We start from the raw sequence: 13,096 nt of genomic DNA on the forward strand, positions 1-13,096 counted from the left end.
CAAGTGTTTTGTGGCGCAACCCACTGCCCGTTCCACAGGGGACGCTCATAGCATCCATCTTTACATCGTATGTCGGGACCAATGTAAAATAAGGTCTATATGCAAGCGTCAGCTCGTTCCCCGGTAGCATCATGGTTGTATCGCACCGGCCTAATGTGTAGCAAATTTAGCGAAGGAACTCTTGCACGATTCATTTGAGAAAGCTTTGCTTTGCTAGAACGTATTTGGTACGATTTTTTTCGCAAACGGCTGGTAATGAGTATTAATCGCAGGAAAGTGAGCACGAAGGATCAGAGTAATCCCCTATCTTGCACCTGTTTTCTCACGGATAATTTTTAGACGAATGTGTTCGTAGCTAAATACCTTCATCTAAAAGTTTTCGACTTTATATCAAGCGGGACCAGGTCGTCTTCTTTCTCCTCAGTGCAGCCACACTGTGGCGGCTGTTTCGTAACAATATTACCATCACCTTATATTTTGCGCTCATACAACTTAACTTTTCCGTGACGCACCTATCACAGTAATGTCCATCGCGGACGATTAAAAGTCTTAATATATATGAGAACTTGGCTAACACAGGATATAGGGTGTTAAGGTAAAGGAGCTGTGCCGGTAAAACAAAGCTTCTTAACCAAGCCATCAATGCTAAGCAAGGCTTGTGAAAGTTGTTACATTTTCTAGAAGGCTTCCGCTGTGGAAATAATCTCCACGCTATCCATACCTGCGCTAGCTACTTAGGCTTCTCACTCTGGTACAAACGTCCATAAAGAGGCTTTATTTCTTATACAGCAATCTTAGCCTTCAGCACATGCACCTGAGTGAGTGAGTGAGTGAGTGAGTGAGTGAGTGAGTGAGTGAGTGAGTGAGTGAGTGAGTGAGTGAGTGAGTGAGTGAGTGAGTGAGTGAGTGAGTGAGTGAGTGAGTGAGTGAGTGAATAAACTTTATTGCAGCTCCGGCGAGGACGCGAACTCGTCGCGCACCCGGCTAGTCCCACGTCGGGACCGGCAGGTCTAGCCCACGGCCCGGTCGCGGGCACGCCGGACGGCCAGGATTTGCTTTTCTAGAGCGGGGCTACGCAGAAGCGAGTCCCACTCCTCCTTGATGAACTTGGGGTATGTCGACCCGCACTCCCAGAGCATGTGAGGTAGAGTGGAGGTCTGGCCGCAGGACGGGCAGGCGTCGTCGCGATACACGTCAGGGTGCCTCGTGGAGAGCGGACAGACACGGATATGTGCTGGTCTGTAGAAGCCTAAGCGAAACGGCTTGCGCCCTATTCAACTTGGGGTGAGGGGGCGCAAAGACACATGCACCTAGGTTGATCAAACTTTAAAAGCAGCTGTCGAAAGATTTCAAACCACTTCCGCCTCACCTCAGAGTTGTCCACGAGACAAAATTTTATTTCGCCATTTATTAGGGGCTGCTGCATTGCTCGACCAGCCCTCTCTGTTGTGGCATCGAGCAACTATATAGAGATTCGCAGGGCCTTCTACGAACGCATACGGTTTCTCAATTGCGATTCAAATTACTAATACAACAAACAGGTGCGCAGTGGAAATTGTTGTCTTGATATGAGCATACGATAATTCAGCGCGATCATATTGGCATCTGCAGTAAACGTTTTAAAGTAAAATGTGCAATAAATTAAGGAAGTTATGACTATTTGTCTAGAAAAGGCAGCAACTTGAACTGTTACGTACGTGGTCGCTGGAGACGTATGTAATAATTGGTTAAGTGTGAGCGACCCGTAAAAAGTTAGCAGCACTGAAGCGGAAATCACAAATCAACAACCCCGAGTGCTCAAAACCAGATTTCAGGTCTTGTTGTTCCGCATGGTTAGTTACTGGAATCCCAGAAAAAACTAATTTCTCTACAATATGCCTTGCTCGAAAGACGCTGCGATTCTTCCTATTCAAACATTTTATTTTCCAGAACCACCGTACTTTGTTGTTTTATAGAGACTGTTCCGTCTCCCTCTTAAGAGGGATAAAAGTAATTTAAGGAAAGTATAAATACCGCATCAGATCTTTCGCATCTCTGCGTATATCCTCGTCCATGGCTGGTGTAAAGTGAACGGAATGCGATTTAATGCACTAACACCATTTGAACAATGAGTAGAACTTGTGAGTTACACGAATTTACCAGGAAAAGCAAGTACGACACTAACATGCCTGGATTACCACGATAAAAGCCATTGACAATTATGGTACATGCCGCGGCTGAAACGTACGCAATTATTTAGCATATAAAATGACCTTTAAGGTATTCGCATTTGTAGAGGTAATTAGTGCGGCATCCGATTGCTATATGAGTAGTGCATTTCAGTAAACGCGCTTAGAAAAAGAATAACAGGGTCTGCTGTGAATTCTTCGGTGAGTCCGTGAATTTCAGTGCATCTCAGCGGAAAACAAGATGAAAAGTGGCATCTAATGAGGATTTCGAAGCTTTTCTTATTTTTTTTTATTTGTTCAATGCTGCCGGCTGCCTTTTGGTAGCCAAGGCAGGAGTGGGTACATGAAGTTTTACGTATTAATGGTCCATCAAGAAAACAACAGCAGTAACAACTACAACAGAGAACCACATAGGCACACAGTAAGGCTACTGCGAAGCACATCAGGAACAAACAAAACAAGCCGCAAACGCGATACACTCAAATCCGGAAAAAACCGAGCACATAAAGCTTATTGGCTAGAACTGACTGCTGAAAAAAAATGCATCGGTGATGATAAGGTGGCCACATCGTAGGGTAACTTGTTCCAGCCTGCTATCGTTCTTGGAAAGAACGACAGCTTGTGTGTGTTGGTTCTGCACTGAGGCATTGTAATTGTTTTGTCGTGCTTGTGCTGAGTCTGTCGGGTTCTGTTGTACTGCATGTAAGTATGGAATTCTATTTTGGTATGATTATTAATGATTGCAAATAACATATTCAGACGGTGCATTTTTCGACGAGATTCCAAGGTGGGAAGATCGGAGCGGCTAAGAAGATCAGATATCGATGCCGGTCTTGCGTAGGCGTGGTGTATTAATCGCAGTGTTTTTCTCTGAACCCGCTCAATACTTTTCACATTCGTTTTAGTGTGCGGCTCTTAGATCACGTCAGCATATTCCACTAGGGGACGCACGAGCGAAGTATAAGCTACAAGTTTTGTTTTAGTGGTTGCATGTTTTAACCGGTGTCTTATTAGCCATATTCCTTTGGATGCTACTAAAACTATGTTTTTAATGTGGGTGCTCTAACCGAGGTTCGAGCTGATCGTTACGTCAAGATACTTAAATTGCTCTACTGGTTCGAGAGAAGCGCTATTAATTTTGTAAGAATACTTCAGTGGATCTTTCTTTCGGGTTAAGGTCATTTGTTTGCATTTCGTGACATTTAATGTCATCGACCAGTTTTGGCACCAATTACTAAAGCACACAAGTAGTTATTTAGAATGAGCTGGTCAGCTTCGGTAAGAATTGTATGATAAATTACGCAGTCATCTGCAAAAAAAAAAGAAGCGGGTTATACAGGGTGTGCCACGTAGCTTTAGCGAAACATTAAAAATAGGCAAATACCACGTAGCTGGACAAAACAAAGGTAATATAGTTTTCCGTCACTTGCAGTTATTCAAATGATTAGTTTTTCATTCCGCCTAATTAAACAATTATTCCTATTTATTTAAACAACTTCTAAAATATTATCATCAGAGAAAAAGTGTAAAGGAGAAAATTGTAGAGCGGCATGAAAAACTCCTGCTACAGCTTTCTGTTGCTCAATACGTGCTACATGAAAGTGTTTTCCTAGCGCGAAAGAAGCCCGAAAACTCACGCAAAACTGCCCCGTGACTGACCGCTCGAGGCCAGTGTTCTGACAGAATACTCGGTACATTACAGAAGAAGAGGCGCAACTTCGTCTACGTGAGTTTGGTTTATGTTACCTTTTTGAGCACTCAAGAAGGACAAGAAGCGGGCAGAAATACCCACAGAAGCTTTAGATAAATGCGAAAGCGCACACACACGATGTGAGCATAGCCTTCCTCTAGTGATATTTCCTTAGCCCTTTCTGTGATACTTGGCGCACCGCTATTCGCTGCTTCGGTCACGGTCGAGGCGACGAGGCGACCCGGTTAACTCCCAACAAGACACGAGGAGGCCTACGCACAGCGGCGGTAAGTCGTTGTTTATGCTGCAGGCCACAAACAGGTAAACAAGTATTCCTCGCGCGTAAACATGCTTGGCGGCACACAGATCTGCATTCCCAGTTCTGATACATTCACAATATTGATACGATCACAATATTGATACGGTCACAATATTGACTTCGTCGTGGTGCCTTGTCGGGACAAGCCGCGAAGACGAAGTCAGACGTGCGCTGAAGCTGAAATGCGGCGCCTATTTATCAGTTCGAAATTGCGGCACTCTTTGATGTTCGCTTCCACCGAGTCATAGTTCTTGCAGAAAAGCAGGTTATATGCGTCATCTGCCATGCCCTTCAGGATGTGGCCAGTTTTGTTGGTCTCGTTCATGTCATTGTCAACTTTACGACAGAGCGCGAGGACTTCTTGAACACATGCCACGAAAGATGCTGTTGACGTTTGAGCATGGGTCGATAGCTCCTTCTTCGCTAGCAGCTGACGACTAAAGGGCTTTCCAAAGAGGTACAGAAGATTCTGTTTGCAGAGGTCCCAACTCGTTATGTCGTGTTCGTGGTTCTCGTACCATGTTAGCGCTGTGTATCGGAGGTAGAATATCACATTCGCTAGCATTAGAGTTGGGTCCCACCGATTATTTTCGTTTACACGCTCATACCAAGAAATCCAGTCTGGAACGTCCGTACCATCGATGCCATTGAAGGCCCTTGGATCTCGCGGCTGGGACATCACGACGGAGGTCAGATCCTGCGGCACCGGAGATGGGCGGTGGGTCATTGTGCCACTTTGACTGTCGATCCTCGTGTCAGGGCTCACGCGGCGACCGCTGCGGAGCTCCGAGCTCCATTAAAATGTTGCGAGGCGGAGAAACGTATGAATGTAATTTATGCAAGGCGAATACTGAAGGCACCAGCTCACACTAGAATGTGGTGGCCGAGGCACCCCAGCAACAACAACGCTTCTTCGTAGTCGTCTCTTGTCTGCACGACAATATTATTGCTCCTACTATATCGCGTCTCAACCGCACTTCGACCGAAGAGCCGCGCAAACATAGCGACACATCTGGGAAGCGTCCAAACGTTTCCTTTCGTGCTTTGGGTGGCAGTGTGTCAGCTGTAATAGCATAGCCTCCCATCTGCTGTTCCACGACTTGCACCAGCATGTTCTGAATCACGCCGGCCCAGAGTCACTGCAGACGAAATGACTACGCGGGTGCTATCGCATCCACGGTTTCCAATCCGGTACGATCAGGCGACACGCTAAGGAGAAAGCGATGATGCAGCACTTTCGATTTCGATTGGTACTACATACCGCGCGAACGGTTAGTTAGACGTATCTTCTAGCGTGTACTCGGGGCTGACTTTTGCACTCAAAATAGAAATTAAATTTACTTCTTTGATGATTACTATGGGCGCTTTATCGTCAAGTGAAGTGTTGCGTAATAATGCACGACCCAGGAAAAAATTGCTATTGATCGAAGTGTGGCATATATATCTTCCTTCAGTTGCATAAGAAATATAATATATATATTGAGAAGCTGAAGTACTAAACACAATAAAGCAGGCAGACGGCACATCTGCGTAGATTTCTGGCTGATTTTGTACATGTATTCCAACTACACCAACATTTCAACTACGTACAGTCGACCAAAAAAGCTTGCGGACCAAGAGAGCTGACGAGAAGCTGAATATCTCCGCAGTCTCAAACCGCAGCCTGGTATTCCTATTTACAGCCTTTACTGGTATATGTGAACAACATTGTGATGTACGGTTTTACTGGCTATTTTTAAAGGCTGCTCGTATATTTAGCATTTTCTGAGACCCCGTGGTCCGTAAACATTTTTGGTCGACTGTACATGTTCCAACTGCATTCACGTGTACAACTTCAAGCTACTTCTCGAAAATGTAAAGTGCAAAAAATTCAGAAATATAAAAACGTTTGCTATTTCCAGACAATGCCACGACTCAACTAAAAGCAGTTACCTGTGGCAATAAGCTACAACCATTGGCCGTATTCCACCATATTTGCCCTCGAAGTGAGCGTTCTCATAGCTGGCAGCGCTTATAACTAGTTGAACGCTGAGAACCAAATGATAATATAGCTGTTCTTACTCGGTTTCAGTTAAGAATTTTCCCATTATCTCTGGGTAGAGGTGATTGTATCCAAGCTAACATTGAAGCTCTAGTCAGGACATTTAGCGGGAAATTCAACTTATTATGTAAGAGTAATTTTTTTTATTTATTTTTCTTCTGTTTAGAAAAGCCTGGCTGTCGAAGAAGTGTCGCATTGTAACTCAATTAAATGCGAGCTAGCTTCTGCAGCCCGTTGCCGGCGTAAGGTTAAACTCTCTCATCTCTTTCTCTCGGCACTGAAAAGTGGTAAGAATACTATGTTCCTCATTCAATCTTGACAGCCCCAAAATATAGCAAGTATGAAAGTGCATGAACCCGCGTAGGTTCCCTAGCCTCTAGCTTATAATTACCACCAGCGATCCCAATTACGAAGAGCATTCCAATTCAGGCGCTTTTCTCAAGGAGAAAACAATGACCAGTGAATAACACTTTTCAGATGATTCTAAAAATGGCGTTCAAAAACTCCTGACATCGCATTCTGCGACTCTGATTGGGACACTGTTCTTAAGAAACTGCTAATGAACGGACGTGTATTTCAACATATTACCTGCAAGGCCTAAATTAGCTGTGACCTTTACATAAAGCTTAGAAATGACTGAAGCTTCAAGAATTCGAAGGACTCGTTTGGAATTTAAGAATTTCATTATTGTTCGAAAAGGAAACAGGCCACTGATCAAGGTCAAATGAAAATAAAATAAATTACTTTTAGGGGTCTGTACGTATCTATTGTGCACAATGGAATGTCGACTAAGCACAAGGTTCTTAATTTGCTTTGAGCACCTGATGCAAAGTTGGGGAGTACACGTAGTTTAGAGTACCAGATGATCTATTGATGGTTTTATTTGTCGTTTGAATTAGTAGTTAATCGAGATTGAGCTTTGTTGTCAAGTTTTTATCTTTGACCACGATACATGCATTGTCCCAAGTTATCTTGTGACCCGTTGTCTTGCATACTCTTCGTGGACATTTGTCACTGTGTGGCTTTTGGCGACCTCATTCTCGTGCTCTTGAGACGCCTGCAGAAATTTCTGCTTTGGCCCATATACACCGATTCGAAGTCGGCGCATGGAATGTTGTATACCTCGCCAGCAAAACGTCCCTGAGCGAGAGGATGCTTCACAATCAAGTCACCTTTAAGCTTGCATGTTGGCACGCGCGCGATTGCATGTACCAGCAAGCAATCCACCTTGTGCAATGCACCTTGTGCTTAGCCGACATTACAATGTGAACAATCCATCCATACGGATGCTGAAATGCCATTTTATTTTTATTCTGCCTTGGCCAGTGACCAGTTTTATTTTCAAACAATGCTTTTACCTGACTATATGGCATTCTGTCGAACTCTTCACTAAGAATTCTAGTAGCAATTAATATACGGAAAATTACCACGCGACTAATCGCTCGAGGCACTTTACGTGTGTTCTTTCACTATAGGAAAAACACCTTTATGTAGAACGTTCTGAGCAACATAAAGCTGTGTCGGGAGTTTTTCATGTTGCTGTACAATTTTCTTATTCACACTTTTCATCTAATTACGATATTTGAGAAGTTTAATAATGAATAAAGACTAATGATGTATTTAGCCGGAATGGAAAACATAATCTGGGCATCTCCAAGCGACGTCAAACGTTACCTTGGTTCTGTCCAGCTACGTGGAATTTGCAGATATTTAAATCTTGGTGCACGATAGTTGGGACACCCTGTATATGGTATCTTGCTGACGTCCACTCTAGCAGTTACAAGCTTCCTAAGCGTTATACTTCCCGGTTTTCCCCCATCTTCTGTGAAAGGTACGTCTTGTATTATACGTGTGTAAACGACTTTGTCCTCATTTGTGCGCTCTGAGGTCCTGTCTCATTGACCTATTCCCAAACGTAAAGAACCTGAATCACAGTGCAATATTGCAGACAGCACAATTATTCAGATCTATTCTTCAAACGCATGTGCAATATAATTTTTTCAGTGCTGTTTAGCGCACAATGACTTAATTTTTTTTGCGTTCTTGGCGCTTTCACTTTTGTTACAAAATTAGCTGAGTTCAGCATAATATTGCTACGAGTGAAGTCATTGGCCTAACAGTACAGGCCCGGAGCCAGCTAACTATATTGGTAACACATTATTTATTTATTTATTTATTTATTTATTTATTTATTTATTTATTTATTTATTTATTTATTTGCGTATTTATTTATAGCGAGTTTGCTAAGGGCTTGACGACACTTGATGTATGTTAGTGCACTGTCCAGGAAAAGCTTGTTGGCCGTATTTTATTAGCACTTTGTCAGAAGGTTATCCTTTGCATATAGGCCTATGTGGAAATGTGAACGCATTTCCGATGAATGCGATGGATGTCTAATGGTTCAGTCATTGCATAACCGACAAATTCAGTCATATGAAGAAACTGATCACTCCGACAGCATGCTCTTTCCACTTTTGCTGGACCAACCGAAGTGCCACCAGCTCGGCATTCCCAGACTACTCCATCCGATCTGGGACAAGTTCGGCAGCGTCGGCTGCTTGCAGCACGCCGATTGAATTGCGCCATCATTGCCGTGTTGTCGGAAGGAATGACGCTCGGTTTGGTCTGTTAAGGCACTTAGGCACGTCCTGAAAGGGCTAAGAAAACAGTTACGTCATCAGATGTAGTTTCACGAACTTTGGTGCATATCAAATTTTATTTATCAAGTGTGCTTCCATACTTCTGCGAAAAAAGACAAGCGGCGGTGCAACTTTCGGAAAAATGTGCAGTGAGATTTCGCTGTCAACCGAGAAACTCGCTTATCCATGAAGTTGCGTCAAAGACTAATGATAGTCGGCATGGAAAGAGATTTGCTATTTAAAACGAACAGCTTTCTTTTCCTCTTTTCCCGGCTTTCATTGTCGGCGGCGGGACTTCCACTGCTGATTGAATGGGACCAGGGTAGCACCATAGGAAGAAAGCGATGGCTGCCATGGAGATCGAGCTTAGGGGAACATAATGGGCCACTAAGTTATAGGGAAAGGCACCGGTGTATGCGCATCTCGATGGTTGGTCAGAGAGCGCTCACTTCAGGCCAGGGATTGATAAACCCAGTGCGTCGACGAAGCGATGGTCTAACGTGCTGCTCGATGACAGTGGGTGAAATTAAACAGAGGTTGCAGAAACTGTGTGAGGCTCGACGTCAACAGGAAGCCACCATGATCACGGCGGAACAAGAAACGTTCCTCCAAATATTTTCGCAGATTATTCAGCAGATTATGAAAGCTATTCACTTACTTCGGCGATAATTTTTCATTAATTCCGAATAACGCTTTTTTTTTGTTGAGGTCATATATCTGAGCTTGTACGAATTCATACTTGGCTCCAAGCGTAATAAAGAAGAAAGCAGAACACAAAAAGGAATGCCCGACAAGACGAGCGCTCGTCCTGTCTGGTCTTCCTTCCTGTCTCCTCGTTTTTTTTTTTTCTTGCTTTCGAAGTCAAGGAACACGCGTCCGACTTGAAGCTCTGTCTGGCGGCTTTGGTATAAGCCAATGAGGCAGTAAAGCAAATCCTACCATTTATTCATGATGCGGACAAAGCATAACGTGATAATGGTACAGAAAATTCCATAGGTGATTTTTCACTCCTTTGCGAATTCCTAAGTGCATTTCTGGGCATCAAGAAAAAAATGATGCTCACTCCTGTCACACCATCGTGTGTGACTCTCGCTCAGCCGTCACTAACTTCACCAAAGGCCGCAATTCTCCCCAAGCTCTTCGCATCCTCTGCCAGGCACCACACTCTAAAGACAGCATAATCTCCCTAACATGGATCCCGGCCCATGCGGGCCCTGTCCACCCACACCTCCCCAATCTCAACGAGGTCACCCACTCCAATGCGCGAGGCCTAGTCAACCGCGCCCGAGTCACTGGAGATGAATGAGTTGGACACCAAGGACAATCTGAAAACTTATAACGATCTCGTTAAGGCCTTTTACCTCAGTCGCCGAACCTTCCTCCCGCCTCACCCCAGGTTCAGACAGGCGCAGGCTACCACCCTGCGCCTGCTACAAACAAACACGTACCCTTCACCCGCCCGCCTCCACCTTATATTTCCAAACGTCTATACTAACCCCAACTGCCGGTGCTGTGGCATTCCCCCGGCTACGCTTCCGCATATGCTGTGGGAGTGCTCAGCACAGTACACACAGACTGACACCACGACTCTCTCGTTGAGGTTGCATGAGGCTCTGCGGAGCTCCGCCCTCGGCGACCAAACCTGGGCGACCCAGCACGCCCGCGAGGCGGCGGTGAGGCAAGTCCTCGGCTTCCCTTCATGGGAGGCTAGGCCCGGCCATCATAAAGTGCTGGTTGTACAATAAATGTTTATTCCACCTCCTCCTCTTTGGCTCATATCTCTCTCGATAACACGTCAGAGTCAATCAAAGCGCTGTCGAAATATTATTAAGGCGAAAGCCTTAAGGGGGTCGTTGTGCAATATACTTGAAAAAAAAAAACGCTGCGTCTAGTCGAGTGGTACAAAGAAACCCATGTGACCATCTCCGAGCGAGCGACAGGTGTTGAGGGGGCCCAGCGGCGCGCGCAGATAGAAAAGCAGGTGTTGCGTCGCTCACGTCACGCGGCGGCGGTGGCGACGGTTGTGGAGACAGTCGACTGCGAAGCGAGAGAGAGGTGGTGATGTAAGACGCTAGCCAGGGGTGTAGCGGATTGCGCAGTAGGCCTCATAAGTACGCTATGGCCGAGAATGCTTGCCAAGTGAGAAACTAGGTGCGAGATGCGAAACGTCGGGAGCGGGGCGTTCGACCACGTATGTTACTTTCTCCTGCTGAGAGGATGCTACGTAATTGTGTTGGGCTTAGGTTACACATTTTTAACACTTACTGGCGACAAGAGTGCTTCACCTTTTAGGTAGTGCATTAAGTGCTCGCATGTGTCGTTAAGGAGACCGACCTAAAGCACCAAACCTGTACTTCACACTACGGCTCGTTTGGTTTCGCATGAAGTCTGGCTCCTCTGAGCGTATAACTTAACGCATTACCAAGTGTGCAGCAGGCTTTCGCCATCATGTGTTGCAGGAGTGTAGCATGATGCCAAACTTCGCTGAACCATAAGTCGCTCAAATAAGTTTTCTGCTATAGACCTTAATTATCTAAACAGATATAGTGTGACTCGCATGTTTATTACACATATGTCCACTGCATTGCGAAGGCCAGCCATCTCCAATTATAGTTTCTCTTACAGTGCCCTTTTAGCAAGCTTGAGTGCTTGGAGAAAGCCCACCTATATATAAATTAATGTTAATACTACGCGTACATCGCATAGCTGCGCTGCCCATCTGCCGAAGTCGGTCATCATCAGTAACCGGCATGCTGTGGTTGACGCAGAGAGCCTGACGTTCCATTACCAGAATACCCGACACACTGCACACAAATGAAAAATTCTGGAAGCTGCTATCTTCGCATGGTGGAACCAGAAACAGCTGGGGGCGTGGGGGGGGGGGGGGGGGGGGTGATACATGCCAACGTAAACAACAGCCAACTACACCACACGGATGCGCGAAAATCACCCCGACGCAACTCATAATTTCAAAAGCGCTTCAGTGCAACCGGCTGCGACACACTATGGTAGTGTGAGACACATACTGGTGAAAATATTACACACACGCGACACTTTCGTTGCTACGATCTGTAGATCCGAAGCCGAAAGGAAAGCTACATTGAGAAGCACGCGTGGACAGCCGTTACATACTCCAAAGGTAACCTTTTTACAATATCTAACCCTGAACCCCAGTTACCCGCAGTAATAAAATGCGACTGAAAACTTTGTTTGGATGTCAAATTACGCCATCCGTCGCCTGCAGGGTATCATGAGAACATGTTCGCGAGAACGCAGCCTTCTGGTTCAGGAGGTATCATTTCTTTGCATCGTAATGAAGCTCACCCAACCCACCTGTTCTGCCGAGAACCAATTTTAAAAAAAAAACCATTTGCCTAGTCGGAACTGTTATCAAAGTTTGCTTCGCTTTCCCAGATCTCGCCCTCTTTATATAGTACTACTTGCCTTCATTACGCAGCCCTTTACATTTACATTTTTTTACATCGATCCAGTCGGCAACGAAATTACGGCTTCGGGTGACACCTTCTTGACGCGAGTGGGAAACGACACGCCACTCTAACGCGGAAGCTCGAACTTCGTTTTCAAACTTATGAAAAAATATACCTTTCCGGTATCCACCATTTCAGATATACCATTTTCTTTCCCCGGGGTTCTCGGAAATCTCAGGTGTGAGTGATCGGATGGTTATTACATCGATATTATTTCACTTCTTTCTTGCGTAGTTCCGTATAGTAAGATCGCACAGTAATACTACGTACTCATTTCAAATTAATGAGTAGCAAATCTTTACGTATAATGCTTGCTGGCTGGTGTAGGCTTACGTTACCAGCGAGCTACTTAGCCCAACAACCTGTGCCAGAGCTTTCGGCAAAAAGACTAACAGTGCGTATCATGCCCTTTCGACTAGGCTAGAGTTTTAATATAGCTATACATATAATCACACAGTGCCAATTAAAACACCTCAACAAGTTAGAATCATACATGATTAGAAGTAAGAGCCACCGTTGGCCCTGTACGACGAAAGCAAAATCAGCCAAGCTGGACAACCGAATGCACAACGTAATAAAATGAATAAGCCAGTGACGATTTGGCGGTAAGCAAGTAAACGATATCAAATGAAATATGTCGCGCCTCTTTGGGGTCACCAGTCTCTGATGTAAACCGCGTTCGCCACATTGGAAAGTGTTGTTCACAAGCTCACTCAACACATAACTGACGGTGGTACCTCTACTGCGTTAC

The 13,096-nt window shown here is 45.0% G+C and overlaps 2 long non-coding RNA genes across 2 annotated transcripts in view; one reads left to right on the forward strand and one right to left on the reverse strand.

Moving 5' to 3' along the window:
- Window positions 1-13,096, reverse strand: part of LOC140215947 (uncharacterized) — a 521,743-nt gene that overhangs the window by 131,730 nt on the left and 376,917 nt on the right. The window lies entirely within an intron of this gene.
- Window positions 10,386-13,096, forward strand: part of LOC129387540 (uncharacterized) — a 73,615-nt gene continuing 70,904 nt past the window's right edge. The window contains exon 1 of the long non-coding RNA XR_008614705.1: window positions 10,386-11,048. This is a non-coding gene — a long non-coding RNA (uncharacterized lncRNA). The remainder of the gene's footprint in view (window positions 11,049-13,096) is intronic.

Source organism: Dermacentor andersoni, chromosome 2 (genome assembly GCF_023375885.2).
Source record: "Dermacentor andersoni chromosome 2, qqDerAnde1_hic_scaffold, whole genome shotgun sequence".
Taxonomy (NCBI): Eukaryota; Metazoa; Arthropoda; class Arachnida; order Ixodida; family Ixodidae; genus Dermacentor; species Dermacentor andersoni.